General features: G+C 38.5%; 1 protein-coding gene across 1 annotated transcript in view; it reads left to right on the top strand.

The window, feature by feature from the left end:
- The window catches only part of LOC126293383 (ras-related protein Rab-27A-like), a 90,009-nt gene extending 80,335 nt beyond the window's left edge, over positions 1-9,674 (top strand). Inside the window, exon 7 of the mRNA XM_049986590.1 lies at positions 5,478-9,674. The gene's annotated coding sequence lies outside the window, so the exon portion shown is untranslated. The remainder of the gene's footprint in view (positions 1-5,477) is intronic.
- The last annotated feature ends 5,510 nt before the right edge of the window (positions 9,675-15,184 follow it).

Raw genomic sequence — 15,184 nt, 5'->3', positions numbered from 1 at the left:
CTGCTCTCAGATTTCACTCGTAAAAAATAATGATTCACCAGTGAAATAGATTTTGTGCTGCACAGAGAATTTTGTGGCATGATGGACACTATTCTTAGGGAAGGTACAGATTTCCCTATTGAATTCCCATACTTCTATCTCCAACTGCCATTCTGTATTCAGAGTCTGTTAATTCCCGTCATGCAACTAAAATCACATTAGAAACCTTTTCACATGAATTACCCGAGTGCAGATGACAGCTCCCCAGTGCACTGTCCTTTTATACGAGGGTTCTCCAGAAAGTAATGCGCCGCATTGTTTTCTTCAACAATTCTTTATTGAACATAATGAGAATTACGCGCACAAAAGAATGGTATTTTATCTACACATCCTATTTTTCCACATAATCTCCATCCATTTCAGTGATCTTCCTACAGCATTAAACAAGGGCATGTATGCCCTTTCAATACCAATCCCTCTCCTGATGACAGAGCCAGTGTTTCATTGTGTGAATCACCTCCAGATGCAGCGCCAACTTCCAAGTTGTAATGCATCTGTCCTCCTGTCGACAACAGATGCTCTATAGACTTTGCAGAAGCATTTGTGAATATTCGCCACAATTTATTTCTCTGCAGTGAGAAATTCAATGATGGCACATTGCTTGTAACATACATCACTAACAGATGCCATTTTGAAACTGTCCTGCAGCAACGTTATCTATCGGAAGTGATGGAAACTTGCCGCACTCACTCAAGAGACTTCAAATAATACATATGTAACATTTTGCATTCGCGCCATTGTTTTCGGCTGAGGAAAAAAAAATGCAGTGCATTACTTTCTGGGCAACCCTTATATCTTGTGTACATGATGCTACCTTCAGCTGTATATTTGTATATTACTATCCCTTGACTTTTGTCACCTCACTATGGGCTCCAGCCTAACGATCACCTTGAAATTTGCTACATATTTTGGAAAAAGCTGCATGCTTTATGCCATACTTGATAATGTCTCCATGCAGGTAAAAGTTACCTCAATTTTAATGAAATAATATGGCAAAAAGTTCACAACTTTTTCATAATGTAACTGTGAACAACATAAAACACAATATAATGGGTGGTTATAATCAAAGGGCAGCTACTCACAGTAGATAATCAAAGTGCAGCTACTCACAGTGGTCCAGTGGTGGCTGCAATTGTCATATCACAGCAAAACTCAATAACTATGCTAACGCATTAATACAGAACTGATTACTGCTGGGAAAAATTAGTTCCAATTTTGGTCACCAGCTGCAGATCTGTCACTCTGGATGCAAGAAAGGCTTATAGAGATGTTTCCATGTGTAATGGATTAGGAATGGGATGTGGGCAGAAAAGGTCAAACAAATGAAAAAGACCTAATATTGATTTTATTATGAAGCATCGCATTTGCAGTTCATTCAGAATGAGCACCGGAGATGTCATTGAGATGCTGCATCTGTAAAATCACATTATCAGTGGTTGCTCACAACAGACACAACGTGTTCCGATATACAAGGTGTGTTTAGAAGTTTCAAAACTGATTCATTTCTGAGTAGTGGAGCATGCGCGGACCGGTTCCGCCAAGTGGGGGAAGTAGTGGGGAGTCTCAGGGAACAAATTGATGCTGCGGCATTTGCCTCCGGAACGCTGGAGACTGCACATTGCTTGCAGCGTGAGTGCGTGTCATTGACCTCGACTGTCGCAGGTGACTTTTACACAGGAGTCCTCTGTCGCTTCAGGGATCGAGTTTGCTGTGTCCGCCCAGCAATCAAGGGCGATTGAATTCTCCATCATGAGAAGGCGCCCACTCACATGTCGCACGCCGCCACCAAAGTTTGGGTCAAGTGCAACGTGACAACACTGCCGCAGCCACCCTACAGCCCCGACTAGGCTCCAAGTGACTTTTTCCTCTCACCCCGACTCAAGACAGGTCTAAAAGGGAAGCAATTCGACTCCGTCCAGCAGGCTTCGATGAGAGTCCAGATGCGCTGGCAGAGCTGTGTTGATGCTGAAGGATCATATTTTGAAGAATTTTAGTCTGCTGTCCTTAAATGTCCAATAAATTTCTGAGTCTGAGTTAAGTCTTGAAACTTTTGAATCACACCCTGTACTGGCCTTGAGATCACGTAGAAACCGACTGTCCCCCTGGTAAATGCGTTCTTTTAAACAAACCTAGAATGAAAAGTCACATTGGTTCAGATCAAGTGATCTTGCAGGCTATATATCTGGAAAACCTGTGGAGATAACATGTTCATGGAAGATAGCATTAAGCAGACCTTTCGCTGGGCTAGGTGACAGGAGATGGTGTTCCATCTTGCATGCAAGCAGTGGTTTCAACACAGTTGTGTTCTTCCAAAGCAGGAATCACATGCTGTACAAAGAGGTTTTGATAATGTGCCGACGTCACAGTACATGTGACGGACTCTCTGGATCTCTTCTCTTCAAAGAAGAGCAGACTGAGAATACAAGTGTTTGTGAACCCACACCAGTCAGTCACACATGGCGAGTGCAGTGGCTCTTCTTGCACAACACACAGCTTAACAGTACCCCACGTCTGGCAGTTCTATGTACTCACTGCTCCCTGTAGTGTAAAATGTGCCTCATCAATCCGTAGAATATTGCCCAGCCACGTGTCGCTAACTTCAATCTATGCCAGAAACTGAAAAGCAATGCAGAACATTACTGTAGATCAGGAGGTTTCAGTTGCTGCACCATCTGGATCTTGTACAGGTGCCAGTGTAAAATAGACCATAAAGCTTACCATACTATTGACCATGCGATGGAAAATTCTTGTATCACTCCACAAGCACAAGCACTACTCGGGGTATGTGCTGCATGATCAGTTACTGCAACAGCAACCCCCATCAATAACTTCCACTGGGACACGACACCTTTCTCTCCTAAGTGTCACACCAAGGTCACCTGTGTTTTCAAATTTCATTATCATCATCTTTAAAACATTTAACGATGTCGGGCCTCTGGTCGACTTTTCAGTCAGCAATACTCTAACAATGCAGCACTGTAATTGCTCAGCACTGTAATTGCTCCCACTCACATAAAACAGTTCCACTAACAGATTGTGGTCACTCTTCTTGATAGCCATCTGTTCACTTATGTTATGGCTTATCAAGTGACAGCATGGATGTCATGCGGTCATACAGTGTACAGTGCAAGATTTGCACCTGGTGGCCAAAATTGGAACTAATCTATTTTCGAGTGTAAATTGGTTCCAGATTAATGCATTAGAAGAGCTGTTGAGTTTTGTTACTATACAATAATTGCAGTCCACATTGGATCTCTATGAATAGCTGCACTCTAATTATGACTACCTGTTTGTTGTTGTTAAGCTGGCTGTGTGAGAAGACCAAGAGCTAGTGGCACGAATTGTTCTAGCTTTTAATGACTTCCACAAGCAGTGGATATAGGCCTCAAAAATGGTAAGTGTGTAATGGTTGTAAACGCTACTTGAAAGCCAATGACCAGGCAGCATCATTTTTTGTCAGTTATGCCATTTCTCTGTTTTTAATATTACCCATTACGAATGTGAGGTGGTTATGTTTTCACAGTAATAATTATTAGCATTCAGCCATATTTCTGTGCTACCGCAGCTTAAGCCGTCCGCAAAAGTGTCATCTGGACACACTTGTAGCCCACAACAGATCTCCAGGATGCTGCCTGGAGCAGTGTGCAGTGTGAGATGGGACAGCTTCTGACAAATACTGTAAGTTGAGGACCCACAATTAACTTGTTTTAGGAATGGTACATTTCTGGGTGTGTTGCTTATCAAAACTTCATCTACTCAGTCCCCTCTACGACCCCTAGAAGTCGTTAATAGGAATTGTAAAACACCTCTTACACACTGAAGAGCCAAAGAAATTTGTACATCTGCCTAATATCGTGTAGCACCTACACTGGTATGACTACCAACAAGTTATGAGTTAAGATTAACAGGCATATGCAGGGGATGTACACTGGCAACACACAATATCTTGTTGCAGAATATGCACTACAACATGAAAGTTGTAACCTTGGTGCTTGTTTCATCAGACACACCATCTGGATTCTTCACCCAGATACCAGTTCCTCAGAACTCGCCAGGTGGGAACTAATGTTAAAACATGTTCTTGGTTCTCACTACCCACCTGGACTTAATTTACGTTAATTACACTCAAGAACCAAAGAAACTGATACACCTGCTAATATCGTATAGGGCCCTGGTGAGCACGCAGAAGTGCCGCAACATGATGTTGCATCACTCAACTAATGTCTGAAGTACTGCTGGAGGAAATTGACACAATGAATCCTGTAGGGCTGTTCATAAATCCCTAACAGTACAAGGGGGTGGAAATCTCTTCTGAACAGCACGTTGCAAGGCACACAGATATACTCAATAATGTTCATTTCTGGAGACTTTGGCTGCCAGCAGAAGTGTTTAAACTCAGAAGTGTATTCCTGGAGCCACTCTGTAGCAATTCTGAACTTGTAGGGTGTCGCATTGTCCTGCTGGAATTGCCTAAGTCCATCGGAATGCACAGTGGACGTGAATGGATGCTGGTGATCAGGCAGGATACTTGTGTATGTGTCACCTGTCATAGTCGTACCTAGACATATCAGTGGTCCCACAGCACTCCAACTGCACACGTCCCACACCATTACAGAGCCTCCACCAGCTTGATGAGTCCCATGCTAACATGTAGGGTCCATGGATTCATGAGGTTGTCTCCATACCCTTACACACCCATCTGCGTGATACAATATGAAACAAGACTCGTCCAACCAAACAACATGTTTCCAGTCATCAACAGTCCAATGTTGATGCTGACTGACCCAGACGAAGTGTAAAGCTTTGTGTCGTGTAGTCATCAAGGGTACATGAGTGGGCCTAAAGCTCTGCAAGCCCATATCGATGACGTTTCGTCGAATGGTTCACACACTGACTGTTATTGATGGCCCAGCATTGCAATCTGCAGCAATTTGCGGAAGGGTTTCACTTCTGTTACGTTGAACAATTCTCTTCGGTTAGCATTGGTCCCATTTTTGCAGGATCTTTTTATGGCCACAGCGATGTCAGAGATTTGATGTTTTACTGGATTCCTGCTACTCACGGTACACTCGTGAAATGGTCGTATGGGAAAATCTCCACTTTGTTGCTACCTCGGAGATACGGTGTCCCATTGCCTGTGTGCCAACTATAAACACCATGTTCTAACACACTTAAATCTTGATAACCGTCCATTGTAGCAGCAGTAACTGATCTAACAATTGTGACAAACACTTATTGTCTTATATAGGTGTTGCCAACCGCAGTGCCATATTCTGCCTGTTTACATATCTCTGTATTTGAATATGCATGCCTATACCAGTTTCTTTGGTGCTTAAATGTAATTAAAAAAAATTACATGACGCTCTGTACGTTGTCGTAAGCAGTGTGGGTATAGTGTGCAGCACAATTTTAATCTTTCTTTCTTAATTCATTTCCAGGAATTGTACCTTCACTTGGTGGGGGGATGACCAAACATACACCAACGCAGTAATCCAATCTCAAGACAGAATATCAGGCTTAAAATATATATTTAACTACGTTAAAGTTTGTTATTTTCTGTCTTAAAGCCATTGATTTATGTTGTTACTTTTGTATTTGACTTTTTGAATTTTTTCAGTAATTTTAATATTATGGTGAAAATACAGTCATTTGTAAATTTGTCATCATATGTTAGCACAAATGAATAATGTTGGAAACAGTTGGAGAAGAAACAATTAGTCTTCCAATTAGGATGGTACAGTAGCAGTAACTTCTGGTAATGGAAGAGGAAGCATGGGTCTCAAATGTGAATCCAGGAGATTGGCGCTATTACAGATCATAAGTTTGTACTGTAAACATTTAGTGATAAATAACAAATTGTTGGTACTGGTGTGAGACATTTCATTGCAAGAATCTCGATTTAGAATCATGTTTAAATTATTATTAAGTATTTTGTGTCTTTGAGGTTGTTTACTCCAGATTTGGGCACCATTACGTACAATCCTTTGCAGTTATGAATGTAATTAATTCATGGTTCTTTGGTTGGTTGTGTTGCAATTGTTTTAGCTGTGGTTCACTGAATGTTTGTAGTAATGGTGGTTCTCTCCTGTGGCGCTAGAGCAGTCTTTCGAGCCTGCAGGCGGCTGATTCTGGGGGTTGTTGGAAGAAAGTGCCAATCTTGAAAGTGTTTCAAGCTACTGTTAAGTGTGTGCTTAAATTCAGAAATGAAAACTTAAATGCAATAAGGCAAAACTAATTGTGTAGTAGACAGCTTTTTCTAGCTGTACATAGGGATAAGCTAATTACCGAAATGTGGTGCTTTTGTAACATGAGAAATAGTGCGATCAGATTAATCCTTACTAAACTGAAGGATAGCAAGGCTTAGCATTTTCTTCCATTGACCCCCTCAGTTGGTATCATCCTCTATATAGATGGCAGGCTACAAGGCTTTAATATTCTCAATTCAGTGTTTGTCACATTGACCGACTGCTTCACATCTGCTATAAAAAAGACATCTGCAGTTTTTATTCATATTTTTATAGAATGTGTTGTCAATTTAATTTTTTGAAAAAGTTATGTTGGCCTAATTGGGTAATATGTTAGCTTCCCAGATTCTTTCAAACACAGAAGTATAATTCTGCCGGGAGAAGTAAGCTGAAACATTAAACCATTTTGCGCTGTGCGGTGAGGCATTCTATTATGAATTATCTAACTTGACTTTGGAACATTCATGAATTTTCTTCTCAGGCTTGAAGGCATAATATGAGTTAGCTACATTTTGAATAAATGATGTACAGAGCAGAATAACTGTGTACATCATAAAAATACAAAACAATTGTCAAAGTATTAATTACTCTTACAGTAGGCTTATAAAGTGATGACGGCACTAAATTGTAACCTTGTAGGGAGGGGGATGGCACATAATTTTGCAAGCTTTGTGAAATATTTCTCTCTCTCTCTCTCTCTCTCTCTCTCTCTCTCTCTCTCGATATCACAAAGATGCAGTGATCTGTAGAAAAATCAATTATTTTTTTGTGATTTTATTAGTGACTGAAATTTCTTGAATCTCATTTTACAATATTGTATTTCTTTTTAGTTGACTATTTATCATTTGTGATAATCAGCGCAAATGTTCATTTGAAATCTTTAAATTTGACATTTGGACACACAATTAAATGTGTGTATGGAGGTCACAGTAATAAGTTGTAGTTCCACTTTGTGGCTGGTTTAACCATTATCTTTAGGGAGACAATTGATACATAAGCCTAGTTCTCATTTTGATCTTCTTAATTTCCCACAAAGATAGTTAAATGGTTGCATCATTCTAACAAGTGAAAATATTTAAGATAGAAATTTCATTATACCGCAGAATGCAGTGTCAGGAGTGTTACGCATCAGAGATGGACCTTCATTCTCCTTTGTGCCTCACTGCGTCAGCGTATAGAGTACTTTAGAAGTTATGTCTAGAATAAATTACACGTCGATGTTCCACTTATAATGTAATGTGTCCATCTGAGCCATTGTATTTGTAGGACTTTGAAATTGCCTCCAAGTTAAAACTCAATATACATTTAGCTGGTGCTCACATATATGTGTATGCAGTAACTAACTGTCATATAGTGTGTGTTCAGACTTGCTGTCTCAGTATTATGTATGTATTTGTGCAAGTATTGATGTGTATGGCCATGTCAAATCTAAATGCATTACAGTTGTTATATACTGAAATGCTTGTGTGTTCATACTATGTGTCTTTGACAGAAAATGTTATGACTGGTTGTTACTTATAAACTGAGCTAGTATATTTTCATTCACATCATTACCATAAGTGAATTCTTCAAACAGTTATCAGTATTTTGTACCGATATGTACCTAAAAAAGGGTGGAGATATAAATATTTAACGAATATGTATAATTTTGAAATCTTGTTGCCTAGATAAGTCAGATACAATTGTTGAATGTTATGTAGAAAGTGAGATAATTAAGTGTCTGCATATTAAAATGGGTTTGGCAGAAGTGGTATCACAAAAGTCGTCAAAAGTACACATTTTCTGTTGTAATACCTCGTAATGTTTTGCCCCCAATCACCAGATGCAAATAACAATGAATTTCAACTGGCACTATATTATGCGCATTCTGAAACTTCACCCTACGTTCAACTTAACAGTCAATTGGAGAAAAAAAAAATCAGACACACTCCTTTGAGCTGCTTCACGATTGATGTTGGCAGTTCCAGGGATTGTCATCTGTCTTGTACTATGGATTTACATTGGATTTATCACTTTTTGTAGTAGACAGTCTGTTGTTTTTGAGTCATGGGGGGAAAGATTGTTTCTCAGTGACCCAAACTGAAAGATCGAGCTCCATGTACTTGTGGACGTAGTGGCACAAAATAAATGTTAAGCACAGTAAATATAGTTATCAAGAGAGTGTAAAAAACTGTCAGCGGAGCAGGTCAGGTTGGCACCATACTAATGACTGTCGGGATTAAAGGGGCATATTGTCAGCAAGATGAGTGTTATAGCAGAAAAGAGCCGAGGTATGAAGGAATCCTGAGCAGGTCCCCTTTAGATCATATTTGTTATAAAAATGTTTACTTATTCATTTACTTATTTTCCTGTCTCTGTTGAATACATACTCGGTTTCGAATGAGTCCTTTCATTCTTTAACAGGTGTCTACACAAAAAAGTACAACATTAGTAAAAAAATATAAACACAAAAAGTTAAAATATATAAAAGATCTTTCTATATCTAGAGATCACAGAAGTCCATCACAACGGCTGTGACATACCTGCATTTTTATTGTAATTTTAAAATAATTCCAGTGTAATGTGCACAAGTTTTGTTCTGTTCCTTCAGTCGATATTCTTGGCACAAGTGACTTCCATGCCACTTAGCACATGTGTTCAAATGTACTTGACAGGCGCCAATAAGTGTTTGTGTGCATTGTCATCTCGCTACAGCACCGGTGTGTGTGTGTCTGCATATTTCAGTTAATAACTGACAGTGTGTGCCTCTCAATCTCTTCTGTTTTATAAAATATTTAAAATTTTCCCATTCTTCATAAAAAGTGGTTGTAACATTGCACATTTTGTTAAAATTTAAAACTGTGTTCGTAACACTGTTACACTGACAGCATCCACAACTCCACTGCAACTGCAAACTTTACAATTGTAATTAAAAAGCTTGTAAATCATTCAAAATCTCATAAAACATGTTGTAAATTGAGTTAGAATATTAAAATGGTTTGAAAATGATTGGACTCATTCAAAACCAGTCACTAATAAGGAATATGTATGCAACTGCAACAAGAAACTAAATAAGTAATAAAATATAGTTGCTGATCCTTTACTTTGATGTGTTGTTAGAGTTACACAGATGTATAAAATATTGCTCTGAGATACTTGAGAACAGTATGCAGTTATCTGCTTCTGCCACCCAATGCTTGTTGCCATATATATAATAAATGGAATTTCTTAAACTATATAGTAAATTTACAAAATTTATTGTGTGAGTTATGAAAAGCAGTGCTAGCATAAGCAGAAAATACTTTTTTCGCAGCTCACCTCACAAGTATGCACTTCTGTACATGACCTCTTATGGTACTTTATGCCCCACAGACTGTTTATGTATGTATAAAGTAACAAAATTGTTGTTAACCTCAGTGTTAAAAGTGTTTTGCTGAATATTCCTCTCTCACCCCCTCTCCCCACCCTCATATCCCAACTTATATCAGACCTAGCTGAGTGCCACAGTAGTGAAATACTGAACTATCAATCGGGATTCTTCTTTGGTAGCACCTTAGATAGGTATTGGCTGGACATCCTTCAATGCCATCTGTCCTCTACCTGTACCTCAGTTTAATGCTATCTTTGTCCATTTTTAATTTCATCTGGCATTCTGAGACTTCTTCAGCCCATCCCCCCCTGCAATCTTTCATTCAATCACTCTTTGTTGCAAGCAGTTTCTTTCCAATATGTCTCAGCTGAGATGTTTTCCTCATTCTTACCATACCCTCTAGATTTCTTCCCTCTACTATTCAAACAAGTCAGTCTTCATTCCTAATTCCATCAGTCCATTTTACTTTTAGCATTTTTCTTCACATTATCATTTTAAAACTATGTATGAATTTTTCCTCTTTTTGTCCGTCCCTGATTTGCTGTCCTATAATGCTATTCCCCAGATGGAATACTTACATGTATCTTTTTTATTTACTGGAGTTTCTTTTTGCTGCCAACAATTTCTCCCCGCTTTCAAAAGCCCGTTTACCCTTCGATAGTCTGCTGCTTATTTCCTCCACACATCTTCCATTTTCTTTCACCAAACAGCCAAAAATTGTGCAAGATAGCACTTGTTCCATGGTCTGTCCTACATTTATCCTCATTCTCTGCTATTTTCTCACTTTTACTATCATCTCAATCATAAATCATAGTTCTTCTTCTAAGTTAGCCAACACTGCTTATCATCTGCACACTTACTTGCCTTTATCCTTTCACTCCCTACTGTTGTGCTTCTTGCTTTCTCCAATGCTTTATCTGTTAGTACAGCAACTGAAGTCCCCATCTGGCCATCCAGAATTTTGTTGTTTGTGATTTCCTGAAACCACTCAATGAGACAAATGTTGATACCAGTTCCCTCTGCAAGCATGTGACTGGCTTCCTTCCCCAACCAAGGATGTACTCCATCTCTGCTAACTCACTGTCAACTGGTGTTAAACCCCAGTCTTACTTTCTTTTTACATGACTTAAAATTACAGGGAGATAGCATGGCTAGCCAGTAATCTCAGGAGACAAAATTCATATTACTGATGGTAGAAACATTCAAAATAGAAAATACTAATAGCTTTGAGAAGGTCCATGGTTCTTCCTCAGGGAGAAAGAAAGGTGATTTGGGAAGGTATGTTGCTCTCAGCCTAAGGTCTTAGAATTCCCACATCATATGTGCAATTAGTGATTTCTTTCTGAATCTGGCTTATTGTTGAATGAACCAGCAAACGAATATTTATTAGCATAACATTATCATTGATTTCATCTCCTTTAATAATGTCATTCTTTCTGCTGATATCTATTTTAGTAATTAACAATAATGGCTTTTGCCAGTGATGCATTTATTACTGCAGAACAAACAGAAAGTATTTCCTATTTTCTGATCAAAATTATTGCTGAGGAGATAATTCATTTGGTGAACATTCATTTCTTTTTCTGTCCCCACCCTTTGTGTGAACATATTTCCTGTGCAAGGAATTATTTAGTGAAACATTAAATTAGTAGTCAGTAAGTAAATTAGTAACTAAAGAGATGTGTTCTATCATTATACTGTGCATTGCTACCTACAAACCTCATCTTCATTAATAAACTGACATTCCAATTTTGTACCCAATGATAATTCTAAAATGTGTGGTAATGCTCAATGTGTGTGGCAGCTGTCCTGTTTATATTGTAAGGACCGGAAGACATGCTTGTGAGATTTCTTTTAAAAGTAAGTCAAGGGTGTCATTAATATAACTCTTTGACGTTGCACTGCTAACTTTCCCACCAATGCAAGTTGGTGTGGTCACAAGTTATACATTTTTTATTTGCATTGATGGGAAATCATGGATGGAATATAATATGTGTAAGAGGATGGTTAATTACTAGCCAGAAGAGTAGAATTATAGTCAGTTTTTTGTCAGAGCTCGCACAAACACACTGATGAAAGCAAAGTAATATCCATTTTTTTTTTTTAATTGTGGCTGATTGTCACTCAGTACCTCTTCTGTTTGGGGAGTAGTAATCAATCCTCATATACATATGAAGTTTTTCATTTAGAATAAGTGATTGGAATACAAACTGAAATTGAACTGTTTGTTGCTGTAGAGGCATTTTTGTTAGAAAGTTTTTCATTCATAAATATGTGATGTCACTGAAGGCAGTTACTATGTAAGTACAGCACACAACCCATTTAATGTGATTATAAAATATGTTTTGTAGTGGCATCAGAAGAAATATTGCTTCATGAAAGGATTAGTGTTAAGAGACTTTCATCCATGAAGTCTGAATTAAACACTCATGCTTGGCATAAACAATGCTTCACTTTCATGAACGGGATAGGTGTCGTCGTTCCCCCCCCCCCCCCCCCCCCCCCCAACAGATCTTTGAAAAGACTGCAATTCAGTTGCATGTTCTAAGGTTGCATCAAAATAAAGATTAAATTGAAGTGCCTGTTAACACATTACACTTTCTGTTTCCAGTCAGCATAAATGAGTAGTAATCATATTACATGCTGTGTGTGAGCATAATTCTGTTTATGGATCTCAACTTACGTTCATGTTCCCAAATTTGTATGACAGTTTTGAGATGCGCACACAGAACCAATAACTCTGTATATACAAATAAATGGCTCCTATGTATTTTATAAAGTAATTTTATATATATAACCTGAAGTTTTGTATTGCAAACCATATTTGTAAGATACCTGCATTGGAGAATTGGTGCATTTACTGCAGCGATCATAAATGTACATTAATAAAAATATTGTTGGAAATTTTGGGTGCATTCCTTTCTTCTTCGGATCCTAACATCACTGCCCTTTAGAAATTCTTATTAATGATCTTTTAAGTTGGTCCCTACTGGGGAAAAAAAAAAAAAAAAAAAAACACAGAATGCGTCGAACCTGCGTATTAACAGGCTTTTCAATCCAATAATTTGAAGATAAAACTTTCTACCTAACAGAAATATAATTTTGTTCATACAAAGTAAAAGTGAGGAATATGAGAGTAGTTCAGTAATTAAGGTAACAAGAGCTCCAAGGACTGTATGATTATGGTGTGCAAATTAAATTCCACAGCTACATAGAATAGGTAAAGCTTTCAAACGCTGCCAACATATAGAAGTAACTGTGCCATTGCGCTTTGAAATAAAGTTTTGAGGTTGCAACCTTCCCCTTACCTACTTTTATTTTATTTTGTGGTGATCAGATGTGAGTGGAAGATGATTAACGGAGAGAACATGCTTTGTTGCAAAAAAAATTTGACTTTGTAGCTTAACATGAAAACATGTCTGTTTGCTTTATAAAAATTAAAGTTCTCGGAATTTTAGATGGGAAAATGTTTCTTTGAAAGGATAATAGCTCAGATTATTTTACTTGGTTTATTGATTTTATGAGGAAAATGACTATACCCAACCACGTTCGTATTAACAGTTACATGTATTCCACTTTCATAATGAAGGTTGCCATTGCACTGTTGGTTTTCCAAATTAATCTTTCACGTTATAACTTTTTACAGCTGTTCAAATAATAATAATAATAATAATAATAATAATAATAATATGTTTCACCAATGGAAGCTACTGATTGAGAATACTGATACTGTTTTTTCTAATTATTTTTTATGTGATTACGTGCATCTTCCATGAATAAACTGGATTATTACTCATTATTACCCTACCAAGCAATATAATACTTCCAAACTCATAATTCATCACTTTAGCAAACTGGTCAAATGATTTCGGTATAATGCAGCTACACATGGCCGTTCTGCCCAAAACCCAAACAATGATATGCTACTGGCACTCTGGCACAGGACCGGTACAACTCAGAAATTTTTGAATGTGACAACAAGACTGTGCCCGTATTGAAAAATGGCACGCTCAGTTCTGAAAGCTCCAGAGAACCGACAATACGGAAGGGGGACGAGTTACTATGCCACGCCACTAAAAATAATAGCACACCTTACAAGGTGGAAGTGTTGACAAATGTGTAGCCTTCAACTGTATTGAGGACTGTAATAAGTTGTTGCATTTAAAGAGTGGTGTGAGTACTTTGATAGAAACAGAATGGATGAGTGATACAGCAGAGGTCAGGATTGATGACGGGGAATATACCGTGCTGCAAAGGGTCAATTTCAGCCAATTGTCAATTCTTACAAGGCAGATTGTATGCAAACTCAATATCTCCATTGATAGTGTAGACGAAATTGTGCTTAACACATTGGACTGCTGAAAGATGTTTTCTCACTGGGTTCCACAGCAATTATCAGATGAGATTAAAGCTGAGTGAATGGGGTTGTCTCTCCAGCACGTAGTGCTGTATGGAGCAGAGGGTGTTCCATTCCTGCATCCTAACAAATTGTGGGCACACTATGTGATGCCCGAGACAAAGAAAGTGTTGGTGTCATGGAGGTGTCCCTGATATGCCCTGGCCATCCTATGTAAAAAGTTTAAAACAGTGGTAACTGTGAAGGACATCGTGGCCACAGTGTTTTGTGGCATGCAGGGTGCGCTGCTGGTCGATTTCCTCCCCTGTGGAGAGACCGTGAATGCTGCCAATTACTGCACCATGCTGAAGGGTTGCAGAGATGATTCGGAGAACATAGCCAGAATTGCTTTGGCGAGGTGTTATGTTGTTGCACATCTACACCTGATGAATAGAGATGGGCAGCACAAATGGTCACAGGTTTGTGAAGACAGATGCAAAGTATACTGTGAAAATCTACTTTCAAAGTTTCTAGAACAAACTTTAAGTGATCAGGATATACACAGAGTGAGTCAAAAAGGACTTTACAACTTTGAAATGATATAGAAATAACTTACAGAATCAGGAGATATGTCATTTTGTAGCAAACAAACTCAAGCTTGATTCACATAGTGCATTAGAAACCCCTTTCCGCCACCAAGAGTGCCAGCATAGTGCACAGTTAAAATGGCTACTGTCACTGATAGTGTGTTTCTGGATATACTTGGAAATTTTTTAATTCCACAGGTCAATGAAGGTGTCACAGTGCAGCACGTCATTTCCCCACGCAAATCCAATATTTCCTTGATAATTGCTCCCCAGGTCAGTGGATTGGCCACGAAGGGACAATCGCATGGCCGTCTCACTCCCTAAGACTTGACACCACTGGATTTTGTTCTCTGGGATACTATTAATGACCGCATATATGTTCCACCCACACAAAATGATTTAGCTGACCCAAAAAATCAAATCCATGCTGCCTTTGCACAAGTTATGTCCAATTTGCTGCAACAGGCGTGGAAAGAAATTGATTACCATTGAGATGTTTGCCCATCACAAATAGTAGTCACAACAAGCCAAAATGATGCCTGATACTTTTATGTGGAACTTGAGGTTGTCTGGTACAAAATGACACATCTGCCATTTCTGTAAGTTATCTCAATAAATTTCTATATCT

Source organism: Schistocerca gregaria, chromosome 10, assembly GCF_023897955.1.
Source record: "Schistocerca gregaria isolate iqSchGreg1 chromosome 10, iqSchGreg1.2, whole genome shotgun sequence".
NCBI lineage: Eukaryota > Metazoa > Arthropoda > Insecta > Orthoptera > Acrididae > Schistocerca > Schistocerca gregaria.
Note: the sequence above shows the minus strand (reverse complement) of the source record. Positions and strands in the feature narration are given on the sequence as shown.